The 27,847-nt window shown below is 41.9% G+C and overlaps 1 pseudogene; it reads right to left on the minus strand.

Annotated features, from left to right (window-relative positions):
- Positions 1-549: 549 nt before the first annotated feature.
- On the minus strand, positions 550-27,562 carry LOC109562879 (alpha-2-macroglobulin receptor-associated protein pseudogene; annotated as a pseudogene).
- Between the last annotated feature and the right edge of the window lie 285 nt (positions 27,563-27,847).

Below are 27,847 nucleotides of genomic sequence, written 5' to 3' on the forward strand. Positions count from 1 at the left end.
TTTGTAATTTGAAATTTAACCAAGCTCTCAGGCAACCTTCTCACCCAGAGTCAAAATGATGATATACCACAATGACCTACGGAATTTAAGATCCCTGGTTAAAAGGGTCAGGTTCATGTAAAATATTATTCTCATTATCATTCAAATAACTAGCAAGTAGGGGATTTCCACCTGCATTCAGAACTTAACAGTTCACCACAAATAGCCTTTTATGTCTCAGCTGGTAAAACCATAAGGAGGTTGTTATTCTACAAAACGGCTTTTCATAGAAATCTAATTCAATTTTAAGAAAATGAATATGAAGGGAAAATACCTGTTTCTGCTCCTTGAATAGCTCCCGCCTCCTACTCCCACTCCCACTCTGAGTCAAAGTTCCTTTAAAAGCGTTAGTCACTCAGTAGTGTCCAACTCTCTGTGACCCTATGGACTGTAGCCCACGAGGCTCCGTTGTTCATGTGATTCTCTGTACTGAGAATACTGGAGTGGGTTGCCATTTCCTTTGTTGTAGCCACGCGTTCTGGGAAACAAACTCACTCAGAAGGACAGTGCAGATAGTGGAGTGCAGTTTATTACACCGGCAGGCCCAAGGCAGTCTCCTCTTAGCCAAAGACCCTGACCAGTTTTTCTGAAAACCTTATATACCCTAAGTGTACGTGCCCAAACCCACCTCACCAAATCCCCTAAAACTAGTCTGAACAAAAGAAAAGAAAGATACAATCAAAGTCAACCCGTGATTCATATGCTTTAAGCCTAGGTAGTTAACAGTGGACAATTATCAATAGGCCTGTGGTCATACCCCAATAAGGATAATAGAATTTGTGATTCTATTCGGTTACACAGATAATTAGGGTATTCTTTTAGGCAACAGAGTCTAGGTATGAGCCCTGGGGCTCTTCCATCCAGGGGGTCTGGTTTTCCAGTTGGTATGTCGTTTCCATAGATACTGGGCATGTAGCTCAAAGCCCACAGTCCAGCCCAAGATGGAGTCCTGCTTTCAAGATAGAGCCTGTTCTGTCTGTTTCCTCCTTCACCTTCTCCAGGGGATTTTCCCAACCCAGGGACTGAGCCCAGGTCTCCTGCTTTTCAGGCAAATACTTTACACTCTGAGCCACCAGGGACCTTCCCCAAAAGGCCTTTTTCCCAAAGAAGGGCAATGCCAAAGAATGCTCAGACTACCACACAATTGCACTCATCTCACATGCTAGTAAAGTAATGCTCAAAATTCTCCAAGCCAGGCTTCAACAATGCGTGAACCGTGAACTTCCAGATGTTCAAGCTGGTTATAGAAAAGGCAGTGGAACCAGAGATCAAAATGCCAACATCCATTGGATCATCAAAAAAGCAAAAGAGTTTCAGAAAAACATCTATTTCTGCTTTATTGACTATGCCAAAGCCTTTGACTGTGTGGATCACAACAAACTGTGGAAAATTCTGAAAGAGATGGGAATACCAGACCACCTGACTGGCCTCTTGAGAAATCTGTATGCATGTCAGGAAGCAATAGTTAGAACTGGACATGGAACAACAGGCTGGTTCCAAATAGGAAAAGGAGTATGTCAAGGCTGTATACCATCACCCTGCTTATTTAACTTATATGCAGAGTACATCATAAGAAATGCTGGGCTGGATGAAGCACAAACTGGAATCAAGATTGCTGGGAGAAATATCAATCACTTCAGATATGCAGATGACACCACCCTTATGGCAGAAATTGAAGAACTAAAGAGCCTCTTGATGAAAGTGAAAGAGGGGAATGAAAAAGTTGGCTTAAAGCTCAACATTCAGAAAATGAAGATCATGGCATCAGGTCCCATCACTTCATGGGAAATAGATGGGGAAATAGTGGAAACAGTGGAAGACTTTATTTTTGGGGGCTCCAAAATCACTGCAGATGGTGATTGCAGCCATGAAATTAAAAGATGCTTACTCCTTGGAAGAAAAGTTATGATCAACCTAGACAGCATATTCAAAAGCAGAGACATTACTTTGCCAACAAAGATCTGTTTAGTCAAGGCTGTGGTTTTTCCGGTAGTCATGTATGGATGTGAGAGTTGGACTATAGAGAAAGCTGAGCGCCGAAGAATTGATGCTTTTGAACTGTCATGTTGTAGAAGACTCTTGAGAGTCCCTTGGACAGCAAGGAGATCCAACCAATCCATCCTAAAGGAAATCAGTCCTGAATATTCATTGGAAGGACTGATGTTGAAGCTGAAACTCCAATACTTTGGCCATCTGATGCTAAGAACTGACTCTTAGAAAAGACCCTACTGCTGGGAAATATTGAAGGCAGGAGGAGAAGGGAATGACAGAGGATAAGATGGTTGGATGGCATCACTGACTCAATGGACATGAGTTTGAGTAGGCTCCGAGAGTTGGTGATGGACAGGGAGGCCTGGCATGCTGCAGTCCATGGGGTCGCAAAGAGTCAGACACATCTGAGCACCTGAACTGAACTGAACTGAAAAGTCCTCAGGGGTTTCCAGGTTGTCTGAAAAATAGTCAGCATTCATTGCTTGATATGTAGCTTCTGCCAGAAGGAGATCCATTAAGGGATGCATTGGGGGGAAATAGTAAATATATGGAAAGTTACACATGATGTTAAGATGTACCACCTTGTATGACTGATTATAAGTTCTCCTGAGCCCTCTTTCTGAAGTAGTTCCTTCAACAGAAAATACAGCTCTGCTTGTGAAGTACAAATGGCTACAATAGTGTCTCCCCTTCATTTCAAATATATCTCCTCTTTGCTAGAGAAAATGCACACATCCTTTTCTAATGCTATTAAAATGAAAAACATTTAATATCAAAGCCAAAATCAAATCAAGTCTGAAGTTCAAAGTGCTGCTCTACCTTCAAACCACACTCTGATGTCCCTCTTCTGTAGGGCTGTGGATGGGTGGGAGTGATGGGTCCCTCCAATCAACAGTCACTGTCTTGTATTTGTCTATTTTTTTCTTCTTAAATGTCTTTACCACAGCCCATCATTAGAAGATGATGACTGCTCCTTTAAATGAATCTCAGTTCATAGTTTTATACAATGTAAGAATGAAGTGGTCTAGCAGGCAAAGGGAGGAAAATTGTGAAAATAATAAGTAATATTTATTGAACCCTACATATGAAGTGGGGCTTCCCAGGTGGTCAGTGGTAAAAGAATCTACCTGCCAATGCAGGAGGCGTGGGTTTGATACCTGGGTCAGGAATATACCCTGGAGTAGGACATGGCAACCCACTTGCCTGGGAAATCCCATGGACAGAGGAACCTCGTGGGCTACGTACAGTCCACAGGGTCGCAAAAGTCAGGTACAACTGAGCAGGAGCACATGCAGATATGGAGCAGACGTTGTGACGAGCCCCTCTCAGGCATGCATCGAGCATTTATAACTCCGCTCTGAGGCAGTCACTATTCCCTTTAGAAAGCTGAGGGAGCTGAGGCAAAGAGCAGTGAAACAACTGACCCAGATCATAATGCTCGTAAGGAGCCGAGCAGGGTCCCAAGTAGACAAATCCCCACCATCAGGTGCCTTTTTAATCTTTGCAGCTGATTCTAAATACTTAATTTGTCCATTTGTTATTACAACAGTGATTACATAATTGTCATCCAAAATGGGACCATTTTGAAAATGAAAGTGGTCAAACAGTATGCCAGGACAACAAGCATAAATGGCGACCATTCCAGGGAAATTAGATGAGTATTCAACTTAATTATTAAGAACTTGGAACATTATTTTCTGTCGGAACAATGTCACACACGGGAATTAAGATTCCAGGCCAGTCCATTCTTCTCCTTTCTTTTAACGTTTTCCTTCATAGACCCCAGGACACAGTTATTTCACAATAAAATATTAAAGTCAAATGCTCCATGCTCCATAAATACAGAATTACTTCCCTTCCTAAAAACTCCTATTTTAGCAGAGTTTTTCTAATGTACTAGGTATATATGCTGATTAAAAAAAATATTCTTCAATAATGTTTTTTTTAATTTAAAGTTACAAAATAATATACACAAATATTTGATCATTTGGGTAAAACAAAAGGATTTTTATATATTTGCATTGCATATATATGCATATGTATATGTGTGTTTATACCTAGGTATGCTTCTCCATGCAGAATATGTCTCTAGATGATGCTCACAAGAAATGTTTAGTAATTGTTCCATCACCAAGGAAATGAATCCTGGAATCTGGGGTGAAAGGGAGACTTGTTTACACAGTATATTTATTTGTTCAGATTGAATTTTTTGCCACCAGTGCATATTATTTTTCAAGATAAATAAACTAGATAAATAAATACCTCCCATTAAGTGAAATTGTATCATAGCCAATAAGAAAGCAATCTGATTAAAGTAATTGGCAGTGATTTTTGAATGACTAATAACTTTATCTCTTTTTATAAACCGACATTTTTAGAAAGGGATGCCTGGGAACCAAAGTGAATCTTTAATTGGTAGAATTTTAAGAGGGGAGTGAAGAAATTCACAGAATAATCAACCATGCAGGAAATAGTGTCAAGTTGGTGCCAGTCTTCCTATTTTCTTCTTTTTCTCCAATTATGAACCCACAAATTTTCTAAAATGTTCACCTTTTTATAATGTAGGAAATTTAAGCTCCAGTAGTATGGGGAAGAAAAAGATTGCAGAAGATGCAATCATTTCTCAATATAATTTCTAGACAAGAAACTATTTGCTAAATTTGAAGGCTCAAGAGTAATGGAATTTTCTGCTCCTTAGCTATGTACCCCCAAACTTATGTAGCTTAAACTTCACTAATAGTGGAGAAACAGATCAGAGATGTATAAAAGAATTCAATTTGGCCATGTGCACTGAGACAATTCAATGCAAAATTGGGTTGTTAAGCTAATGCCTTAAGCACCATATAATTCAAACAGAAGCATCAGTAATTCTTAGATTATACTGGCATTAAGGATATTTTATATGAGTATGATAGAAACCTCAAGTTTCACATCTAATACCTGCTCGTCCCTTATTACCGTAATAGAATCCTGATTTCATTTAGGAGAATAATGTTTCTTCCTAAAAGACCACATCTCCTAGGTTCCCTTGAAGCTAGGTACAGCCTTGTGACAAAGGTTTGGCCACTGAATTGTAAGTGGAAATGTTCCGATGTGCTTCTGTGGAAGCTCCTTAAAGGGAATTAATCAGGGTAGGAGGGCTTTCCTTTTTGCCTTACCCTTTCCTCTTTCTTTTCTTTTCTTTTTTTTTTTTTTTACAGCTGTGACCTCGAGGTTTAATTAAATACTGTCACGAATGTGTAAGGACTTCTGTACATGGCATTTCCAGTGGCAGTCATAGGATTTCAACGCAAACCGTGGCCTTGTAGCATGGCGGCCACCACTCCATGAGCAGCTGACATGGGGGCAGCTGGCTGTCAGGCAGGGGGCGAGGGCTCGTGGAGCTCCTCCTCCCGGCCCCGGGGCACCCGCGGCAGTCTGTCCGCCCTTCTGGCTACGGCCCCTCCTGGCCGGTCCCCTCCCCGCCTTCCCTGAGGTTCTGCTGGCAGACAAGTGAGCCCTGAGGGCCTGGGGCCCTCTTCGGGAACCCCAGGCTGCCGCCGCCTCCTCCGAGCGGCTGGCTGCGCTGCGGGGCCTCGGAGGTCGCTGTGGCCTCAGAGCTTGTTGTGGCGGGCCCTGGAGATGCGGCTGGACAGGTCCTGCGTGTGCTTCTTCACCTTGTAGCCCAGCTCCTTGGTCTTCTCCTCCAGCATGGCGTAGCGCTCCTTGTTGCGGGTGACGTGCTCCTGGTCCCCAAAGCTCTCCACGTGCTTCAGCTTCCGGTGAGAAATTTCTAGCTGCTTCTGGTAATGGTTGTGCTTTTCAATTTTAACTTCAAAGTGCTTGAGCTCCTCCCGGAAGGACTCCAGCTCCTTCTCGGTGAAGTTGGCTGACTTGGCCATGTCCCAGGGGTCCAGCACCCGGGGCTCCGTGAACTCAGTCTCGGCGCCGTAGCCCTGGTGGCTGACCCTGCGCGCGCAGCCGGTCGAAGCCCTGGCCGATGCTCCGCAGCCGGTCCTTCAGCTCCGCATGCCTGCTCGCCAGCGCCTCTGTCTGCACGCCACTCAGGTCCACTGGCCCGATGGCGTTCTCGTGGCTTTCTTCGAGAGCCTTTCCTACCCTACCTTTCTCTACACTTTCCTCTTTCATGCTTGGAGAGGACATACAATGACTAGAGGGACACCTTAGCCGCAGGATGAAAGGGCAGAGAGCTAGAAAGAGCCTGGGTCCCTGGTGACTTTAAGAAATCACCCTACGAGCCCCAGCAATCCAGCGGCAGGATCTCATCATTAACAGCGAAATGCTTTCCCTAACTGATCAAACAAATTACTTCTCTCCTTTCGGAGAAAGAATGTCATGGAATAAAATAGATATCAAATTCATTCACCATCATTCCTAATCTGTATACTATGCCGTGCCTGCTTTTGTTTTATTTTGTTTTTAATTAATTCCATTTTTAAAAGACACTTGACCTTTTAGAACAGCCCAGGAGCTGAGTCTTCAGTTTCTCGAGGTCTAGAAAAGCTCCTCCCCTTTATGAACAACCCATCTTTCAACTCACAGAAACCTCAATTAATAATCATTTTGCTCTCAAGATGACTCTGGGGGACATTTACTCAGACAGTGTGACTGTCACCACAGTTGTTGGAACTAGAGTTATATCCACAGATGAACTTTTCTCACTTGTTTATTTTCCACGTGGGGTGTCTCATTTAAAACAAATCCATTGTACATCCCCAGGCCCTAAATGTAGGCTGTTATGGATATCCTTGGAAACTTCTCTCTGATTTTCTCCAGGAAGGAGGGGAGGTAAAAGCTTGACTGAAAAGAAAAAAAAAATGTATAAGAAAGAAACAAAATAAAAACCATATTTTTAACAGAAGGATTTTTGAAAGCCTTGGAAAATGTTGTGTTCACTCACATAAGGCCCCACTGTTTTAAACATATTTTACTATAATTTTTCCTTCAAAATTCTGACATGCAAAGTTGAACAGGGCTCTTTCAGTGTACAACCCCGGGATATGGAGAAATAGAAAGAACAGTATTCCAACTAATGCATGCTCAGTGGGGATCATAATATCGCATAATTGCTTGAAATCCACAGGCTGATCCGATGTCATCTTCAGAAATATGCAAGTTTCCCTTTGTTTTCTGAACTAGAGATATTTTCTTGCTTTAGGGCTTAACCCTTCAGCTCCCACCCCTAATTACTGAAACATGATGAAAAGCGAGCATAGAGCTGCCCTTCCAAAACCTACTCCAAATGTTCTGTAAGATTCTCCCAAATCTGCCAACTTTTCTTCTAACAGAAACACACAATATGTGTTTAATTTTATCAGTGAACCTCAAGTGTTCCTTTTCACCCATTTCCTTTTCTACCTGTTTCTAAACACACACACACACACACACACACACACTCACACACTCACTCATTCACACAGTCCTAAAATTTCCACAAGAAACTCTACAAGAACAAAGAGTTGCTATTTCAGAGCATGTAATGACATGTTTAAAAGTTCATCAACTTCCTCCTTTAAAAAAAAAAAAAAAAACCTGGCAATGAGTCTAAAATAATAATTCAGAAAGGTTTGGAGGAAAAAAACCCTTAAGACCTCTTCTTCTATAACATTATGTAAATCATAAATATACCCTGGTCTGGAAGTGATTACAACAAGCTATGAGACAAAAGGTACTCCAGCAGACATTGCTGACAATAGGCTCTGTTCTATCATCACTGTATAAGAGGATTTGGGAAGGTAAGTTCTCATAAGGACTAATAAGAGTTTCATGTCATTAGGAAGAATTCCCAAGGGTATGTGTTCCAAATTTAACCCTAAGTCCTGGGCCATAACTGATTGATAAACTCAGTTCAGAAGTGTGTCGTCTCAGTCAAGGTGAAGGACTCTGGATGCTCCCAGCATTCACTCACTCTTCTCCAGTTCTCTCTTTTCTTCTCAGTTGTCATTGTCCTTGACCTTCCAAACAGGGAATGAAGAGGAGGAAGCACTATATAAACAGTTCATTCTAGAAGCGTGAGTCATTCCTACCTCAGCTCCCCCATTGCCTATCGAAGGAATACCCATTCAGATCTAAGCTTCTCAATTGCTTTTAGAAATCACTTCTTTTTCGTTTTTCCCCATACCTTTTCCCCAAGGGCAAAAGTTTAACTTTTTTACTCTTCTTAAAGCATTGCAATACTCAGTTTGGATATTCTGTTAATAGAACGTCAAGAATTGCATTTTGCTTGATCGTATAGCATTAGAAGCTAAGGCCAGCCAACTCAAAGGGACTCTGAAATGCCATTTTATAATTAAGCAGAGCACCCGCTGGACCGCATGTTCTAACAGATGTTTCCTGGCCCCAGGTACTAAGCCAGCACATAGTAAAACTGCCCAGAGCCTCTCCCTGAGCCAAGATGGGTCAGTGTCTGGAACGACTCCTGTCTAGTGTCTCTTACTGTAATTAGAGAATGAGGCTAGCTTTTGGTCATTAATTCCATTTGAAAAATAGCCATGGCTAAATTAAAAAAAGAAAAAAGAAAGAACATCAGAGTACTTTTAAAATTGAAAAGCCCAATAAGAAAATGGAGATAATTTATTGGTGATTTGTTATTTCAAATAGTGTTTTAGACCTTATATAAACTCTGTACAATGATTTGCAAAATTCTTCAAGATGTTTTGCAAAATTTTCACTCCATTTATAAAATGGATAAAATTAGAGGTTCCTTATGCTTAGGCTGGAAAAGAGTTTGTAGATTGGTTAGTACCAGGAAATCAAACTCATATGCTGTAGCGGCCAGTTGGTAAATGAACAAGTCAGTCAAGGGCAAGAAAAACCATGCTGCCTTTTTAAAAAAATCTAGTTTTCTTTCATTTACTTGCTTTCAATAAGAGACATGGGTACAGGAATATATCTATCTGAGAAAACAACAGATCAAGCAGAGCTTAAATTCAGGAGATGTGCTCCTGAGGTCAGCAAAGTCCTTATACTATTTGGCATCTGGAGACTGCTCTCAGCCTCTCAGCCCACTCAGTGATGCCACCCTTGCCCCTTGCCCTAGGAGCTCTTGAACCTCCCCCAACAATCAAGCAGCTAGGGAGAGCAGGGCATCCCTGCGATGTTGCACCTAGCACAAAGGTAATCCATTCTGATGGGTGAGCCCCATGCCTTAGTAATGAAATGTTTTTGATATCACCCTGAGTACAAGTGCATGAACAAACAGAAATCAGTATTTGCCTCTGTGTAGAGCAGACTAAAGGCCAGTAGAAAATGATGAAGTCACGGGGGCCCTGGAGAGCCCATGCCATGTTAAAGGGCTCAGGGGCTCTGCTAGTACAAAATGAGTAGAAATCTTGGACCCCTGTGGCCAGATCTGATTTCTCGAGAGAAAATATAAACCTACATTCTTATGTGGAATCTCCCAATTAAATGTCACCTCATTCAAGCACTATAAGGGTTAAGCAACACACTTCTGTGGTCCAAGCCTGGCCTAGGTGCTCCAAATTTGCAACCTGGTGTTTTAAGTGACTTGCCCAACTATCACTCAAGTGACTCAAGTAGGCTAGAACTAGAACCTAGAGTCTCTGACTCCTTATCCAGTGAGATCTGACTTTCATTTCAACAATCCTATACACCACTAAATACCTTTCAAGAGGAATTTATAGACTATATACCCTAAGAAGCAGGAACTTTGATATTTTTAGTATATGGTTCTTTACACTAGTGTTTTCTCCTACAACAGAAAAGAAAAACTCATTTACAAAGTTGACATACAGAGGAGGAAAAGATAAAGGTTTCAGTGATTATAGGCAATCTATAACTTCAAGAAAATGTTGGTCCTCTGGTGGATTGGAAAGGACTGAGGAAAATTTGTTTTAAACAAAGAGATGGATAGAACTCTAAGAAAAGTTATAAAACATTTAAAACCTCCTATGTTGAGGGTGGCCCATAGCAGGGTAGGAAAGCCTTCAAGTCGAAAGAAACCTCACTATTAGGAGTGATCTGGCTTTAATGGATTTCTATTTCATATGATCCTGAGGCCAATCTGTCCTAGTCATAGCTGTTCTTTACCTCTGTTATTAAGCAAAGTTGTGCCTGGAGGGAGGTTATGTATTTATAAAGTAGATTTGTTCATGGATGTGTGTGTGTTAGTCGCTCAGTCATGTCTGACTCTTTGTGACCCCATGGACTGTAGCCCACCAGGCTCCTCTGTCCATGGGATTTCCCAGGCAAGAATATTGGAATGGGTTGCCATTTCCTTCTCCAAAGGATCTTCCCAACCCACAGATCAAACCTGTGTCTCCTGCACATTTTCTGCATTGCAGGTCAATTCTTTACTGGCTGAGCCCCCAGGGAAGTCCAATTACACTATTAATCATTTATTAAAACAAACAAACAATGTGGTCTTTTTCCTTAAACAGAAAAAAATAAATAAATAAAACCTTAACTAGGCTTATGTTGGGATAAAGCTTACATCAATGAATTAAGTAGTCCTTGCCCTTGAGTTTCCATGGATCATTAATACATAAAGAACTAATTTTAATAAAAATGTTGGAAGTGTTTTGTTGAATGCAAAGGAAAATTAATTTTCCTCGAGTCAGCTGGGAGATGTGAAAAGAGCCTCACCCTGGATGTGATATTGGGTTGAGTCTTAAGGAATGAGCAGGAGTTTTCAGGGCCAAAAGGGAGAAGGTCATTCTGGGCAGAGGAAGCAGTTGGAAGAAAGGCAGTCCCACGGTGCGTTCAGCATTTATGGAAGAGCAAGCGGTTCAGGAGAGCTAAAGCCAAGGACACATGAGCAGAGTGGCAGGAAAATCTGACTGGGCTCAGTTTTAAATAAAATAATTACACAGGAGTGAGTATAACCTCTTAAACTGAAGGTGAGGGCCACTGCCCAAGCTTTTAGAGATGGAGAGTGTCCGATCTGTTCCAAGTTAGAGAAAGATCATCTTGCCTTCAAAAGGCTGGTGAGTGAAAGTACTGAGGGTAAGAAAGTCAATTTGGAAGCTGTCCAAACTCTTCAGGCAAAAGATGGTGAAATACAGTCAGCCCTCTGTATCCATAGATTATATTTGAAATATGAAATTCCATAAAGTTTCAAAATGCAAATCTTGAATTTGCCAGCAACAATTTACACAGCTTTACTTTGTATTTACAACTATTTACATAACATTTACATTGTATAGGTATAAGTAAATTAGAGATGGGCTTCCCTGGTGGCTCAGACGGTAAGCGTCTGCCTGCAATGTGGAAGACCCGGGTTCAATTCCTGTGTCAGGAAGATCCCCTGGAGAAGGAAATGGCAATCCACTCCAGCGCTCTTGCCTGAAAAATCCCATGGACAGAGGAGCCTGATATAAAGTCCATGGGGTCACAAAGAGTTGGACACGACTGAGTGACTTCACAATCTAGATCTAAAGTATATGTGAGGATCTGTGTAGGTTATATGCAAATACTATGTCATTTATGTAAAGGTCTTGAGCATCCTTGGAGCTTAGTATTCTGGCAGGGGCCAGGGGCTGCAACCAATCCCCTACAGGTATGGAGGGACCACTGTACTGAATTAGACAGTAGCAGCTGAGATGAAAAGGGAAAGCCAGATCTGAAAATATCTTTTTTGAGGTAGAAACAATAGAACTTGGTGACCAGCTGAGTAAGGAAAATAGGAGGGGTAAAGATTGAATCTAAAATCTTAACTGGAGTGCCTGGGTGGAAGAACATGTCATCTACCAAAACAAAAGGGAAAGCAGGGTTTCTGGAGGGTAAACTTTGGAGAAGGAAGAGGGGCAGCTGGTAGGTGAGCTTTGGCTTGGAGATGTTAAGGCTGAAGTGTCTCTTGTAGATTCTAGTAGGTGAAACTTACCTGGAGAGCATTAAAAACTGGAAATAGGACTCAAGCAAAAAATACAAACCATGATCTTGACCCATGTAGAAATGCTCTGGAAATAACCTTTAAATGATATGAATGGAAACTATTGGGTTAGCTAAAAAGTTCATTTGGGTTTTTCTGTAACATCTTATGGAAAAACCTGAATGAATTTTTTGGCCAGCCCAGCACATACTGAGAACCCTAAAGGATGACAATTAAATAATTTGAAAACTAGTAGTAAACAAAGGTATAAAGCAGCACTTCAGTCAGCTTCCATGTCCTTTTTTATACCATAAAACTGGGAAATTATTAAAAGAGCACCAGCCTTGGAATTATGCAGACATAGGTATGAATACTAATCATGCTCTTTACTAGATGTTTGACTTTGGACAAGTTATTATGCAATCCCTGTTAGCAAGACACTTGGGTGTTTTGAGGCGGATGCTACTCTATGGACTGGAAATACAAAGATAAATGAACGCCCTCAAAGAGCTTAAGTTTCCTTTTCTATAAAACAAGAAAATTATAAGGAGTATATTTCAAGCAGGCTTCCCAGGTGGCTTAATGGTAAAGAATCTGCCTGCCAAAGGAGGAGACATGAGTTCCATCCCTGGGTTGGGAAGATCTATTGGAGGAGGAAACTGCAACCCACTCTGCTGCTGCTGCTGCTAAGTCACTTCAGTCGTGTCCGACTCTGTGCAACCCCATAGATGGCAGTCCACCAGGCTCCCCCGTCCCTGGGATTCTCCAGGCAAGAACACTGGAGTGGGTTGCCATTTCCTTCTCCAATGCATGAAAGTGAAAAGTGAAAGTGAAGTCTCTCAGTCGTGCCCAACTCTTAGTGACCCCATGGACTGAAGCCTACCAGGCTCCTCCGTCTATGGGATTTCCAGGCAAGAGTACTGGAATGGGGTGTCATTGCCTTCTCCACCAGCACAGCATAGAGAGTACTAAGACCTGTCACCTTACTATGTGCCAAGTACTTGCTATTCATTGGCTCATTTAATTTTTACATCAAAACTATGAGATAGACATTAATGCTGGTCCATTATACAGTTGGGAAAACTGAGCTTAGGTGTGTCTTAGTTTCATAGGGAACAAATTAAGAGTCATCTGATTCCCCAAATGCTGCACTTCAGCTTCTTTCCTTTGCCAAAACCAAATGAGTAGGTGTAGCCAAGAACACCTTCTCTCTCTCTCTCTCTCATGTGTTTGTGTGCACGCATGCACACTTAGCCATGTCCAGCTCTTTGTGACCCCATGTACTGTAGCCCGCCAGGCTCCTCTATCCATGGGATTCTCCAGGCAAGAATACTGGAGTGGGTTGACATTTCCTTCTCCAAAAGGGTCTTTCCAACCCAGGGACCACACTCATATCTCTTGTCTCCTGCATTGGCAGGCAGTTTCTTTACCACTGAGCCACCTGGGAAGCCCCACCTTCTCTCTCAGTTCCCTGAAAATATGAGTAAGTGAATTAGAAGTTATCATCCAAGGAAGTACCAATTAAGTTGAGATAAATGTTTCATATTAACAGGAGGATAATCAAAATTCAAACTAGTCAAGATAGTGCTGGTATGAATTTCTTTAAATGATATTCAGAATAACTGAACTAAAGATGATTCCCTACAAATGCTCTTCATCAGTTTGTAGATGGCCAAGCTTACATAGTCACACATGGTGGTCCTGGCTGCTGCTACAATCTCTTTCCTACTGCAAATCATTTTTGGAAGTAGATGGAGAAAGAAATGTAGTGAGTCAATAATTTAATATTAAAAGTATTTTGGAAGTAATTTTCACTGTTAAATAATGAAATACAACTGCTTAATAGTCATCCTGGAGTGGGAATCTTCATTCTACGACCTTTTAATGTCTTCCATTTTGCTATCACTCTTAAATCTTCATCCTCATTACCATCACACTGGCTTGGTTCAGGCTCTCTTCATTTTGCTCCTGGATAGCACTCAACCCCTTGTGCTCTCTCTGCGGAACATCTATCACAATTGCTCCAAATCTTTATCCTGTTCAGTAGTTCCTCTTCTCCTAAAAAGCCTACCCACATTCATGCATGAACACGGGTTGTTTACAACATTTTGACCTTCATTCCCATTGCACAGAACATCTTAGGTCGCACATGTAGCATGCTATTTCACAGCTCTGGTCCTCAGCAGTTGGTAGCCTCTCTGTATGACGTGCCTTACCCTAAGTTTATCTGATAAACTCCAACTCATCTTTAAACACACAGCTCAAGAGTCATCTCCTCTGAGAAACCCATCATTACCTTTCCATGTGCTAGTCTTTATATCCCATAATGTTTATTAAGAAATCTGTCCCACTAAATGACTTATACTTGTTTACATGTTTATTTCTCCAAGTAAATGCTAAGCTCTGGGAAGAATGTATATCATCCTCTACATTTTTGAATCTCCATACAGGAGAACCCCAGCATATACAGTAGGGGCTCAGTAAATAGAACCGATTCCAGTTGTCATTATCATGGTCATCATTCCATGGTGATCATGGAGTGTGGGACCATGGTGCCCACAGGAGTGTAACTTGGTAGGTGTTACATTCGGTGTTTAGAGAGGTTGAAGGAAAGACAGCCAAACCCCTTGCTGTTTCTGACGAAAAGAAACGGGGGTCTCTCTAAAATAGGAAGGAAAGAAGAAAAGCTAGAGGAGCCTGAAATGTGTTCATTTTGTCACTTTTGGATGCCAGAATTTGGGATTTTAGTGCAGGCCAAGCCACTTATCTTAGAAGGTTTTGACAAATTTTCTGGGAAAAAATAAAAGAAATGAATAAAACGAAAATCTGTGGTCAGAAGGTTACAGAAAGGAATGGCACACATTTCTGCTGGGGAATAGGAAGTGGTCTTGTCTCCCGCAGCAGGGCTGTCTAATAAATCTGGAGAGTTTTATTGACTTCATAGGCGCAAAAATAACCACCCGGAGAAGACATCGGGTTTCACTTATTTTTTTGGAAAGTAATTTTTCACAGACGCGAGGTTAAAAGAAAGTGGTTGCACAGGCTTCGGCTGTGCTGGTGTGTCTTCTGGTATGCGTAATGCAGCTGGATCTCAATTCTGGGACGATGCCCAGTTTCAGAGGTCTAAAAACCTCTGTTGAAAACCATGAGGACAGAGTGTTGCCAAAGTTTTATGTATGCAACTGTAGATCGGTTGTCTTAGGAGAGACTTTGATCAAGAGCGTCTGGAGGGAGGGGTTTCATTAAATGCTGTTTTCAACCCTTAATTCTACAGCTTTTATGTCTGCTTGTTTCTAAGTCTAGCACAGACCCCAAATGGCCCTGACACAGAGAAGCCCCTCCCAAACCCACGTCTGGCTCTCCCACAGCAGCAGTGAGGGGCATGGAAGGCGTTCTTGGGTAGAAAAGATACACAGTTTGGAAGGTTTTGCTCCTTACTCCCTGGGTTTTGGTCTTGTGTTGGACCATTCAAAGAGGAAAATGATCTCCCCCTCCAGCCTCACGTCTGTGATTCATTAGGAAAGCTTCCCCTACACAAAGACAAGCTTTCCTAAGAAGATGCTTGATAAGACTGTACATTTGTTGACTGAGTTCTTCCTTTTAAAAACATCTGGCCAAGAAGGGAAACTTCAGCCAAACTTAGAAGGTTTAAGTGTCCCTTTCAGAACTCCTTTCCATTGTCCTCACAGTCATGAAAGAGACGGCAACTTGGTAATATTTTTAACATTTTGCAACCTTCATGATCATTTCTCATGGTGAACCTGCAGGGACCTTCTCCCACAAGGCAAGGAAAACCATTTTTTCCGTACATTGGTATTTCTTCTATGAATCAATAGGAATGCAGATAGAGGAGCTGTCATCTTAGCTGGTTGGTTCGTGAGTGGAACCACCTGGTATGTGGGAGGCTGATCATTCTCAGCGCCTCCAGCAGTCTCCATGAAAGTGGACCGGGGTCTTAGAGTAGGATCACTGGATTAGAACTTGGAAATTAAATTTAACACTACTCCATCTGAAAGAGTCACCTTGTTTGAAAGACTAACAAATAAATGGGTGGTTTCAAAGTGTATGTTTTAGTAGCAGAATCCATTTTCAAAGGAAGATCATACATAATAAATTAGTAAACATTTATTGAGTTCTTGGGATGTGCAGGGCACTGGGCTAACCCAGGGATCAAACCAAGTCTCCTGCATTGCAGGCAAATTCTTTACTGTCTAAGCCACCAGGGAAGCCTGTTACATGCATAGTATTATTTAATTTCATCTTCACCACTCTTAACATGCTCTGCTCTCAAGTCTATTTTATCGATGAGGAAAGGAAGGGATTGGCTTGCTCCAGATAACATGCTGTGTAGCCCACCATATGAAGCAGATGGAAGTGGGGCTCCTGTGGAATTAGGGTTAGAATCCCATGAACCTTTAAGACCTTCCACCTTACTCCTCTGTCAACTTGTGTCTCCAAGAAGAAACATCAAGGCTTTGTAGAGCTAGAGTTTCAAAATCTGTTGACTGGATAAATCCTGAAGTTTCTTCCCAGTCTAGTGCCCAATGGCCCTAATTCTGGACACATAAACCATAGTAATCCTCAAAATGAGCTCCTTTAGACTGGGTGTTGGCAAATGGAGCTCTTCTTAAATGGCCTGACTCAGAGTCACTTATCACATACCTTTAAAGAACAGATTCTTCAAATGACTTTGCTTCACTAAACATAGGGGTGAATTCCAGGAATTGTGCAGAGGTAAGTTTTCTGATACTATAAGATTAAATGTGCTGTTTACATTAAAACAGTACTGCCCAAGTCAAGATCGCTCTTTATATTTCTTTCATGATTAAGTTATTAAGCATTATAGAACTAACACATTTGCTTATACATTCACTGCGAATCATCTCTAATCCAGCTAGGCACAAGGATCAGGTGTTAGAATTTTTGCTTCTCATCTTAGCTAGATGTCTGTCTGGGTATTGGCTCAGAGAGCAGAGGGCTCATCAAGGAAAGGGGGAGACTTTTGATGTCTTTGTTAGGGGTTCACAAAGGGAGAAAACTCCACAGGCTGAATCTCTTAACTCCTAACTCACATCAGACATCTCTAAATTGCCCGATTTTAGTGTTGCTAAGGGGTGGGGGGAGCAGGCTCCTCCTTACAGTGTAGTTTGGGGTGTAAATTGGTATAAAATTATTGGAGGGCAATTTGGCAATAGCTATTAAAAATGAAGTGCTCATACCCTTTGACCTGATAATAATTCACCCTCTGGGAATTCATCATAGAGAAATACTCCTACAACTGCTCAAAGATGTAAGTGTAAAATGATGCTTGCAAGAATCTGTGTTACAGGGAAAACTGGAAAGGGCCCAAATGTGCATTAACAGGCAATTGGTTCAGCAAAGTTTGGTTCAGCCACACAATACAATACCATGGAGCCATTAAAAAGAAGATTAAAAGGAAGATCACTCTTTACAGACTGGCAGGGAAATATGTCTAAGACATATTGCTAGGTGGAAAATAGCAAGCTTCAAAGTTGAGAATACAATCCCAGTTTTGTAAAATAATAAATAAAATGTTAATATATGCCTTGAAAAAAAAATGTTAACTGGTTTTCTCAGCTGTGTGGGATTAGGAAAGATTTTCACTTTCTGTGCTATATATTACAACGTTTCAAGTTATTTATGGATGTATATTATATACATGCTGTTACTTTTGTAATCAGAAAAAAAAAGTAAATGTTTCTGTGGCTTGGTCTCTTGAGCCAAGAGAGCCTGTTGAAAAGTGTGGAAGCCTAGTCCACATCCTTCAACTTGAACAGAAAACAAAACTTAGCTGATGTTGGAACAGTGATGCAGCTTAACCGAAAGGAGGACCATGCATGGAAAACCTTCTGGCCTTTAGAGTCTGTAAGCCATTGCAATAATTAGCCCACAGTGGAGGGTTATTTCACGAAGGAGCTAAAGAGAATAAGCTTAAAGGCAGTCGGATTTTGAACCACTGTTGTGGCTGAGAGGACAACTGAGGACCAGAGACTCAAACCAAGAGGCCTCATGGTCAATAGTGACTTGCCAGGGGTAAAGAATAGCCGTAAAAGATGAAGAGGACTTTGTGTTTAATTTTCACACTCATATCAAGTGATGATTCGATGCCATTTGTAAGGATGGGGAAGGGTCTACAGCTTATTAATTAAGGGGACTCCACCAAAAGAATGCAAAAGTACAAATACAAAATTAAGTACAGGGCTTTGGAGGGGGAGCCCTGAGAAAGAGGGATTCCCTTTCTAAGGAATCTTTCTAAGCCACTAAGGTGGCTCAGTTAGTAAAGGATCCACCCCCAATGCAGGTGACGCAGGTTCAAGACCCTGGAGCAGGAAGATCCCCTAGAGGAGGAAATGGCAATCCATTTCGGTATCCCTGCCTGGAAAATTCCATGGCCAGAGGAGCCTGGCGGGTTACACGTGCAGAAATTGGACACAACTTAGCGACTGAATCACCACCACCTGAGAAAGAGGGACCCTTAAGCTATTCTTCACGTTTCTCAGCAATTGGGTCTGCTCTGGCTTAGAGCTTTTAAACCATGGTAACATGGAGAGTGATACATACTTCCTTTCCTTTAAGAATCATCCTACCAGAGAAGTATTTCCATTTCATACCTGGAAAGCTAGAGGTGGCACCCTGAGCCTTGGGAGACTGTGCTCCCAGGTTTTTGGTGTATTTGAGTTTCTGGGGATGTATAAGCTCTTGAGAAGCTCTGTTTGTTGACTATGGCAGATGCCCAGTTCTTGATGCTCATAAAACTGTGGCAGTCAGAGTTGGAAAAGACGTATTAGGTCATCAATTTAGACTCGTGTCCAAGGCAGGATGGTTCCCTATTGTAGTTGGTCCAAGCCTTCCCCCAGGCAGTTTGGAAATATCTCGAGGGCCTAACTCTTCTGAAGGCTGTTCCTCTCTTCTGGTTCCTGGGAAAACGCTGGGGCATTTGATGTGGGGGGGAAGCATTTTAGAGCCACACAACTACTTAATTATATCCATTCACCTAGATTCCTATCGATGTTTTCCACAGGAAGAAAACAATTCCGTGTAAAGAAACTCTCGTATCTCTGGCATAAAGTTGCCATCAGGGAACAAATCACTGATTTTTTCCGGTTCCTTGTATTTCAACTTTGGCGGTGAGTTTCTTTTTAGCTTTAGGAAAAAAGCAAACTTGTTTGAATTCTCCATAGCCAGGGTTATCAAGAATGAGTAATATTTAATTATTTAGTAGCTTTCTAAACACTTATTTTGAGACTGTTTACTTCTGTTTTTGCTCAATTTGATGTGTTTCCAATTTTTATTTTAGGCTTCTAGGGGGCTATAAAAATGGGGACTCTGAAAGCTGTAGTTTTAATTTCCCCATGGTTCCTTGTAATTCTAAGTTGATAGTGAACCTAATCACCTCCAAAATTTTGGTCGCTGTTTTTAAAAAAATTTATTTTATGGAAGTATAGTTGATTTCACACTGTTGTGTTAATTTCTGCTGTACAGCAAGGTGATTCAGATACACACACATCCCTCCACGCATTCTTGTTCATATTCTTGTCCATTATGGTTTTTCACAGAGTACTGAATACAGTTCCCCGAGTATACAACAGGATCTTGTTTATCCATTCTATAAATAACAGTTTGTGTCTACTAACCCCCAAATCCCAATCCATCTCTCCCCAGTAATGGCTACATTTTTGTACAGAAGAAGAATTATCCTAGAAGAGTAGGCTTGAATTGTTAATGACTGATTAATGTATATGTCCTCAGTACAATCTCTTATTCCCTATGTGGTTGTTGGTTTTTGTGGGGTTTTTGACTTGAAAATACTCAAAGTCTCTTTTTGATAAGTAATGCTACTAGCAAATATAAAATACTCGGAATAATGTATTAGTTGGATACTTGCACTTGAAAGTTTATTGTCTTTTTAAATCAACACAAGCAGGCATTTGTTTATTGATGCTAGTAACATCAGTATTAGAACTTTTATCAAGATGCAACATTCACCAACCTTTTTTTCTTAGAATTCCTAAAGATGGGCTCCCAGTTAATCAGCTATTAAAAAACTATCTGTTAAAGCTGAGTTAAACTTAGCTGAGTTTAATTAAATTTTGAAAGTTGACTGGGAATTCATCCAAAATGCGCTCATCAAAAGACAAAGGTATTTGAAAGTAGAGGTAAGAGATAGGATTATGGGGGGTGGGGAATTAATTTTAAAACTCTTGAACTGGAAAAATGGTTTAGTGATAGAAAAGCTGAAGATAAAAATGTTTTACTTTAAAAATAGTTCAGTATGGTATATCTGTCCCTAGGATTTTCTCTGGCATGCTCCTTTCAGAAATGTGCTTGCCCACATTAAAAAATTACTAAGGATAATGGAAAGTGAAAATTGCTGAAATGTACAAAATTACCAAAGGTACAACATCATTTGGAAATAACTATAAGAACATTTTCCCAACCTAAAAACTCCAAAAGAGTTTTTTATGATCTGTGAATGTACTTAAATGTAATCTCATAAACAAGTTAAAATATTTTAGCTGTGCATTAAACAAATTCTCTTTAGGAAGAATAATGAAATTACATGAATTTAGTACTGTCTGGAAAAATATGAACTATAAAATGGAAAGTTAATCCTGCTGGTAATCTCATTAATGTGGGTTACACTGAACTCCTTACAGGCAAATAAATTGTTAGCTCTTACATAGATGGATATCTGTCCTGAGTAGAATGAGACATGTTTGGCTCAGTAATTATCAGTGGAACAAATAAGCATGCTTTGTTCAGATAGATCTCAGATTGTTCACTGTTTGACATATAGTTATGCTTGATTTCAATAGTAACTAATGAAATGATAGTAATTTTATGTATTTACAATCCTATCTGTGCTGTGAAAATTAACATGTCTATATTGGTCAAGCCAACTCATTAGAAAAGATCCTGATGCTGGGAAAGATTGAGGGCAGGAGGAGAAGGCGGCGGCAGAGGATGAGATGGTTGGATGACGTCATTGACTCAATGGACATGAGTTTGACCAAGCTCTGGGAGACAGTGAGGAACAGGGGAGCCTGGCATGCTGCAGTCCATGGGGTCACAAAGAACTGGACACAACTGAGTGACTGAACAACAACTGGTTAAGAACTTGGTTTAGAAAGAAAAGAAAGTAATTTGTTCATAGAATTTTAAAAATTCAGTAGTAGAATAGATTCAGCTTCTCAAATAACATTATCTGGGTTCTGACTCTCTCTCTTCTTTCTGTTTCTGCATCCCAATTTTACCACTTTCTATGCTATTCTCCTTCTTTGGCAAATATTCTGGCAAAGACTGAACCACTTAGCAACCTCTCGTAGAAGGGGTATATTTCTTTTGCAATAGGAGCTGACCTCCCGTTGTCTCAGCGTGGCTCACATGCCCATCACCGGGCCATGCGGTAGTGCTGCGGTGGTTGGATGGGCCCTTAGCTTCCTGTGGCAGCCAGAAGCAATCACCACAGACTGGGTGGCTTACAAAAAGAGGAATTTACTTTCTCATTTCTGGAGGTCAGTAATCCAAAATCAAGATGTCACCAGGTCTGTTCTCCCTTCAGAGATTCTAGTAGAGATTCTGTTTCTTATCTCTTCCAGCTTCTGGTAGCTCCAGGTTTCCTTGGCTTGTAGCAGCTTTACTCAGATCTCTGCTTCAATGACCATCTTGCCTCCTCCTTAGATCTGCGTCTCTCCTCTGTGCTTTTGTGTTCATCTCCCTCCAAGTAAGAACACACGTGATTATATTTAGGACCTTCTGGGATCATCCAGGGTGATCTCATGTCAAGAACCTTAATTTCACCTGTAGAGTCCTACTCCAAATAAGATCATATTCATAAGTTCCTGGGACTAAGATCTAGACAACTGTTGCCAGGACACCATTCAACCCACTCGAGCTAGTAACCGTTTAACAATCTCCTTGACAAAAAAGGAAAAACCCTTATATACAGTATTTGCCTACCTCTGTGGTGTAAATATTGCCACCATGTCCACTTTCAAGCCGTCAACTGGAAGTCACTGAACTTGGCATTGGGAGAAGATGCACAATAGCAGAGCACTCTATAGTACTTCCACCATCCAGATCCAAGAGATGTAAAAAGCCTTAAGAGCATAGATAATAGAGTAAGGAATTGAAATAATTAGAAAGTGGTGAGTTTTGAGGACCTATTCACTTTGTTTTAAATATAATTTATTTAATTATATATTCATATACTTTAATTTTTAACAGTGATGATATTTAACAACTGGCTCACAAAATTCCTGAAAATTTACCGGTGGATTCAGAAGAGCTGATGTGATTCAGCACCAATACACTGGGTAGAATCTGCTACCTGATCAGGTCAGAGTCATAAAGCCTAAAACATAGGGTTGGCAACATGCAAACCACCCGGACTGCAAATGAGGTGGGTGGTTCCTCAAGAGAACGCTGGGGTGCTATTAGTTAAGAAAGAGAAAATAATAGGGAAAAGACAAAAAAGACAAAGCCACTTCCCATCATTGTTTACAGACATATTAATGATTTCAGGCTTAGAAAAAAAATTTAGCAGTTTGAAACTGTTACAGGTATTGTGGCTATGTGTAGTTCTTCAAATCAGTATCTCTACCTAAGATAAAAATCAGTTTTCACATTCTCACTTTTCTTGGTTCATACAATCTGTTTTTAAGCCTAGACATATCTATCCCAAGGCTTCCCTGCTGGCTCAGATGGTAAAGAATCCACCTGCAATGCAGAAGACCTGGGTTCAATCCATGGGTTGGGAAGATCCCCTGGATTTTATACCCACTCCAGTATTCTTGCCTGGAGAATCCCATGGACAGAGAAGCCTGGTGGGCTACAGTCCATGGTGTGGCAAATAGTCAGACATGACTGAGCAACTAACACTTTCATATCTATCTCAAGGCAATAAGCTTCAGAAAAAGACATAACCCAATGGTCTTTTTTAGAGTATCTTTAAAAAAAAAAAAGGTTAAAACCTTTATTGAGACACAATTTATACATCATGCAATTTACCCATTTAAAGTGCAAAATTCACTGTTTTTTGGTATATTCACAGAGTTGTTCAACCTTCACCACAATTAATTTTAGAACATTTCCATCACTCCCCCAACAAAAACTCTGAACCACTCAACTGTCATCTTCCAGTGCCTGCACTCTGACCTATTCCCCTTGGTGACCACTAGTTATTTTCTTCTCTCTAGATTTGCCTAGTCTAAGAATTTCATATGAATAGAATCATGTACTAATTGTTCCTTTGTGACTGGCTTTTTCAATTAACATAATGTTTTAAAGGCTCATCCATGTTTTAATATGTGTCAATATTTCATTCCTTTTTTTTGCCAAATGGTATTCCATTGTAAGGATAAACCACAAGTTGTTTATCCATTTATTTAGTTGGTGGCTGTCTGAACTTTCTCCTTTTTGCCTATTATGAATAACGCTGCTGTGAACATTTGTGGACAAGTTTTCATATGGACATAATTTTCATCTGTCTTAACCCAGTGGCCTTTTAAGTTAAAAATTTTAGTGAGGTTTCTTATATTCCACACGCTGAAGGGAACTACCATTTAGGAATGAAATCAGAAATGCCACATACCGAATTCCAGTTCTCTTAGATTTTGGATCACTACCTCAACCCCTTAAGAATCCTGGGACGGGTTCAGTCCAGAGGAGGACTCTGCTTGCCAACTCCAGGATGGAGGAGGGTGCTGTTTGTCAGAAGAATGTAGCAGGTGACTTTGGGCAAATCGCCGAGTAGGTTTGATAGAATTTCCTCTCACACCCAAGGCCTGGCCTTGCCCAGAGAAGGCTTATAATCATTAGTCCATCACAATGCCATTTGGGCACTCTCCATAAGCCAAGTATAAAGAATAATAAAAATAAAATCTTAGTCTCTGACCTGGAAATAAGAGTCATGGGGTTTGGGACACTTGCAGGAAAAAGGGAAATTTTTAGCTTCTCTGATAGAGGCCAGTAGAGAGCTTCATTTTCTCCCATGAGTGATGGGAGGAGTTCTTTCCAGTTCTGTCTTGCAGACCTGGGATGGGGGAAAAAAAAAACAAAACTCCATATTAATTTATACAGCAGCTTTCTTCCAAAAAATTCAGAGTGTCTCAAACAGTCTTTCACTCATTCCCCTGAGGGAGTTTGCATAAATGTGCATATGAAATTATTTCTTTTAAAATTTACACTCTCCAGTTAGCCAGTACTGGGCAGAAATAGAACCAGAAAAGCAGACCTCCTGACTGAACATTCCACTATAATATTTTCAGTGAGCTTCTGTAAATCAGTGCAGAGCCTTAAAAACAGGATCTCTCCATAATATCCCTGGGACTCTGCTCCCTGATGACTGATGTTCATTTCCACAGGGGCAAAATTTTCCCTTCCAAATGAGAGTCAACCAGCATGGCGTGCACCACGACCCTCAGGAATCACAAGTCACGGGCTTAGGCCCACCTTGAAACAGGCAGCCCAGATTCCCTCGCAGCTCAGCCCTCCTAACCCAACTGGAAACCTCTCAAGAACCTTGAGACTGGCTCAGCCCAAAGGAGAAAGAGTCCTGCTCCCCAACTGTGGGCAGAAAACTGTGGTCTAGCCAGTCCCTCTCCTCCTGTCACTGTCGTGTCTCCACGTTGCTTGTCCAGGGAGCTGGACTACCCCTCAGAGTCATGGAGGTCACAGTGGGGCACATACTCAGTTCCAGTTTCCCAGAGCCCAACTAGGTGCCCGGGTGCAAGGCTCTGGGAGAGCTTCCAGCATCAGGCATACACAGGGCCAGCCTGGCTCTTCACCCTAAACCAAACACTTAATTCCTCCTCTTGGACCTCTTCTCAACATATTCTTATTTTGAGGTTCTGATAACTCATCCCTGAAAAAAAAAAGTTGTGTTGTTGTTATTGATGTTGTTAGAGTCACACTAGCTCATGTATTCTAGAGAAGGCAATGGCACCCCACTCCAGTACTCTTGCCTGGAAAATCCCATGGGCGGAGGAGCCAGGTAGGCTGCAGTCCATGGGGTCGCTAGGAGTCAGACACGACTAAGCAACTTCACTTTCACTTTTCACTTTCATGCATTGGAGAAGGAAATGGCAAGCCACTCCAGTGTTCTTGCCTGGAGAATCCCAGGGACGGGGGAGCCTGGTGGGCTGCCGTCTCTGGGGTCGCACAGAGTCGGACACGACTGAAGTGACTTAGCAGCAGCAGCAGCAGCTCATGTATTTAGAATCTCAGGGAATCACACCTGGGGAGTTATGTGTACTGTTCTTCCCACCCCCAGAAACCTCTGGGCTCCACAAATTCCTTCCCAGGGGCTTGGGGGAATGGGAAGTCATAATCTATTTAGCAACAAAAAGTTTAAACTTGTGTCCCACGCTGCATCCAGCCTCAGACATATTTTGTTTCAGCCCCTACACTCTTAATTAACCATGCTTCAATTTTATTTAAACTTCATGTTTGGACTGGTTCCATAGTTTGTGGGGTCTGGTGCAATGTGAAAATGCAAACCCCTTGTTCAACGTTGAATAATTTCACGTGACACCAAGCACCGAGGCCCTTCTGAGTACCAGTCTCATGGGACTACACAGATTGCTTGTCTGTGAAGCCATCAGCCCTGCTGCCAACATTTAAAGAGCAAAAGACTCTTAACCTCTCTCAAAAACTAGAAAAATTTGATGCTCTAGGTTTTCTTCCCCAAATGGAACACAGAACTGGCCGGTGCTGAGAAGCCGCTTGCGTTAGTTCGCTAGGGCTACCGTGACAAAGTCCACAGACTGAGTGACTTCAATGACAGAAGTTTATCTTCTCACAATTCTCAAGGCTATGCAGCTGAGATCAAGGTGTCAGCAGGATGGCTCTTCTAAGGCCTCAGTCTTGACGTTTCCTTCTCAATGATGAGCACCCTCTCCCTATATCTTCACAGGGTCTTCCCTCTGTACTTGCCTGCATCCTGATCTCCTCTGCTTATACAGACACCAGTTACCTTGGATGGGAGCCCACCATACTGACCTTTTAATTGAATAACAATTTTTAAAGGTTCTATTTCCAAATACAGTCAGATTCTGAGGCCCTGGGGGTTAGAGCTTCCACATATGAAATTGTGGAGCGGACCCAACACAGTTCAGTCCAGGATACAGTTGTTCGGGCTTCCTTGGTGGCTCAGATAGTAAAGACTCCACCTACAATGCAGGAGATCCAGGTTCGATCCCTGGATTGAGACGATCTCTGGAAGAGGGAATGCCTACCCACTCCAGTATTCTGGAGAATCCCCTGGACAGAGGAGCCTGGCGGGCTACAGTCCACAGGGTTGCAAAGAGTCGGACACAACTGAGTGACTAACACTTTCATTTTCACGCTTTCACTTTAGAGAACTGAAGGCACAGTGCTCCAGGTCAAAGCACCAGCCCTGTGCTCAGCAGCCGCCATCCACCGTGTTGTGTGGGCTCTGTTCTTCGTCCCAGTTCCTCTCAGAGAGGCAGCCCTGCTCCTCCCGGGAAGCATATGGCCTAGGGACACTATCCACGCTGACTACATACTCCCTGAAGCTCTGCCTACTAAGGTCGCTACTCAACTGATCCTTGAAAGCACTATAATCAGTTTCTTAAACTCAAAAACAAAAAAATGTACCCATTCTGTTGTGATAAGACTTCAAGTGCAGAGCAAGAAGAATTGCCCTGGGGGTACAACTGACTACGCAGAGACTCGATCTGCAGGTTTTAGGAGAGGGAACTCGCAGCCACCACAAAACTCTTCCTGGGGCTGATCCCACTGAACATCACCTGACCATACAAGGGACGGCTCAATATGTCAGTGGAAACTCAACTCTACAGCTCCTTGGAGGTGGCGTGCTCCCAAACAGGCCTTTGTACCTATTCGCTGAAATGTTAGCCAGATTATAGCTGAAAATTCTGCTAATTCTGGGGAAGTTTTTGGTCTTGTGCCTGGAACTATTGAAACATACATTCACACCTACCACATGTAACACTTAGCAGCATAATTTCCAGCACAACACTTTCATACTTTATTTTTAAAAGAAACAGAGCAGAGACTAAAGACCTGCACTCACTGCGGCTTTTTGCAGGAGGCTCCACAAAAGGTGGAGACGATGGCTTCTGCGATGAAGGGAGGGTTTTCTTTACATTTTTAAAGGAAAGGAGCCACACAAATCTTTGCTCAGAATCAGGGAACTCAGGATGCTGAAACCTAACATTTGCACCTGCATATAAATAGAAAACAATAATAAAAATGTCAAATGTGCAAGGCTCTGGCAAAAGAGTAACGATTATCTCATAAATCCCAGCAAAAGAATTTTAAAACATCTTACTGTAGCCCCTTTTGTGTTAAAACTGAGAAAGGGAGGTTCTTAAATTTTTAAAGACTCTCCTCAGACCAGCTCTGCGCTTAAATGCCGATCTTTTCTCCCAGCCAGGGCAATTCCCACCCCACTAGGTTTCTTCTAAACAGGCATTGTCCTGTCGGCCTAAATTGCATGCCAGAATTACAAAACCCGCTCACTTTACACCAACGTCTCTATTTAGACTGCAGAGTTGAGAAAGCAAAGGCTATTTCAACTTCAGCTCCCTTAGCAAACAGAAGAAAAGGCATCTGACCCGCCGACTTTTTCAGCTGGTACTTGGGTCTGGTCGCCGGTCTCCGCCGCAGTGCGCGGGCGCCGACCGCCAGTCTGCCACCAGGGGGCGCAGCATCCTTTGTCCTGACACAGGCATTGAAAGCAGGCTATGCAGCTGGCTGGGCCTCCCCGAAAATCTAACTTTCACTCCTTTCATGGTTTCTCTCTGGAACCAGCCCACTCCCCGGCCCGCTTCATTCATTTTAAAACCGTTTCTTCTTCCCTGATGCTCACAGTCTCCCTCCATCTCATCTCAGATCTGGGCATGTTACTGGACTCTGGGCAAGTTTCTAAAAGGGGTTTTCAGAGGCACCAGCCCAACCCCAGCTGCTCTTCCTCTGCAA

This window comes from Bos indicus, chromosome 8, assembly GCF_029378745.1.
Source record: "Bos indicus isolate NIAB-ARS_2022 breed Sahiwal x Tharparkar chromosome 8, NIAB-ARS_B.indTharparkar_mat_pri_1.0, whole genome shotgun sequence".
Taxonomy (NCBI): Eukaryota; Metazoa; Chordata; class Mammalia; order Artiodactyla; family Bovidae; genus Bos; species Bos indicus.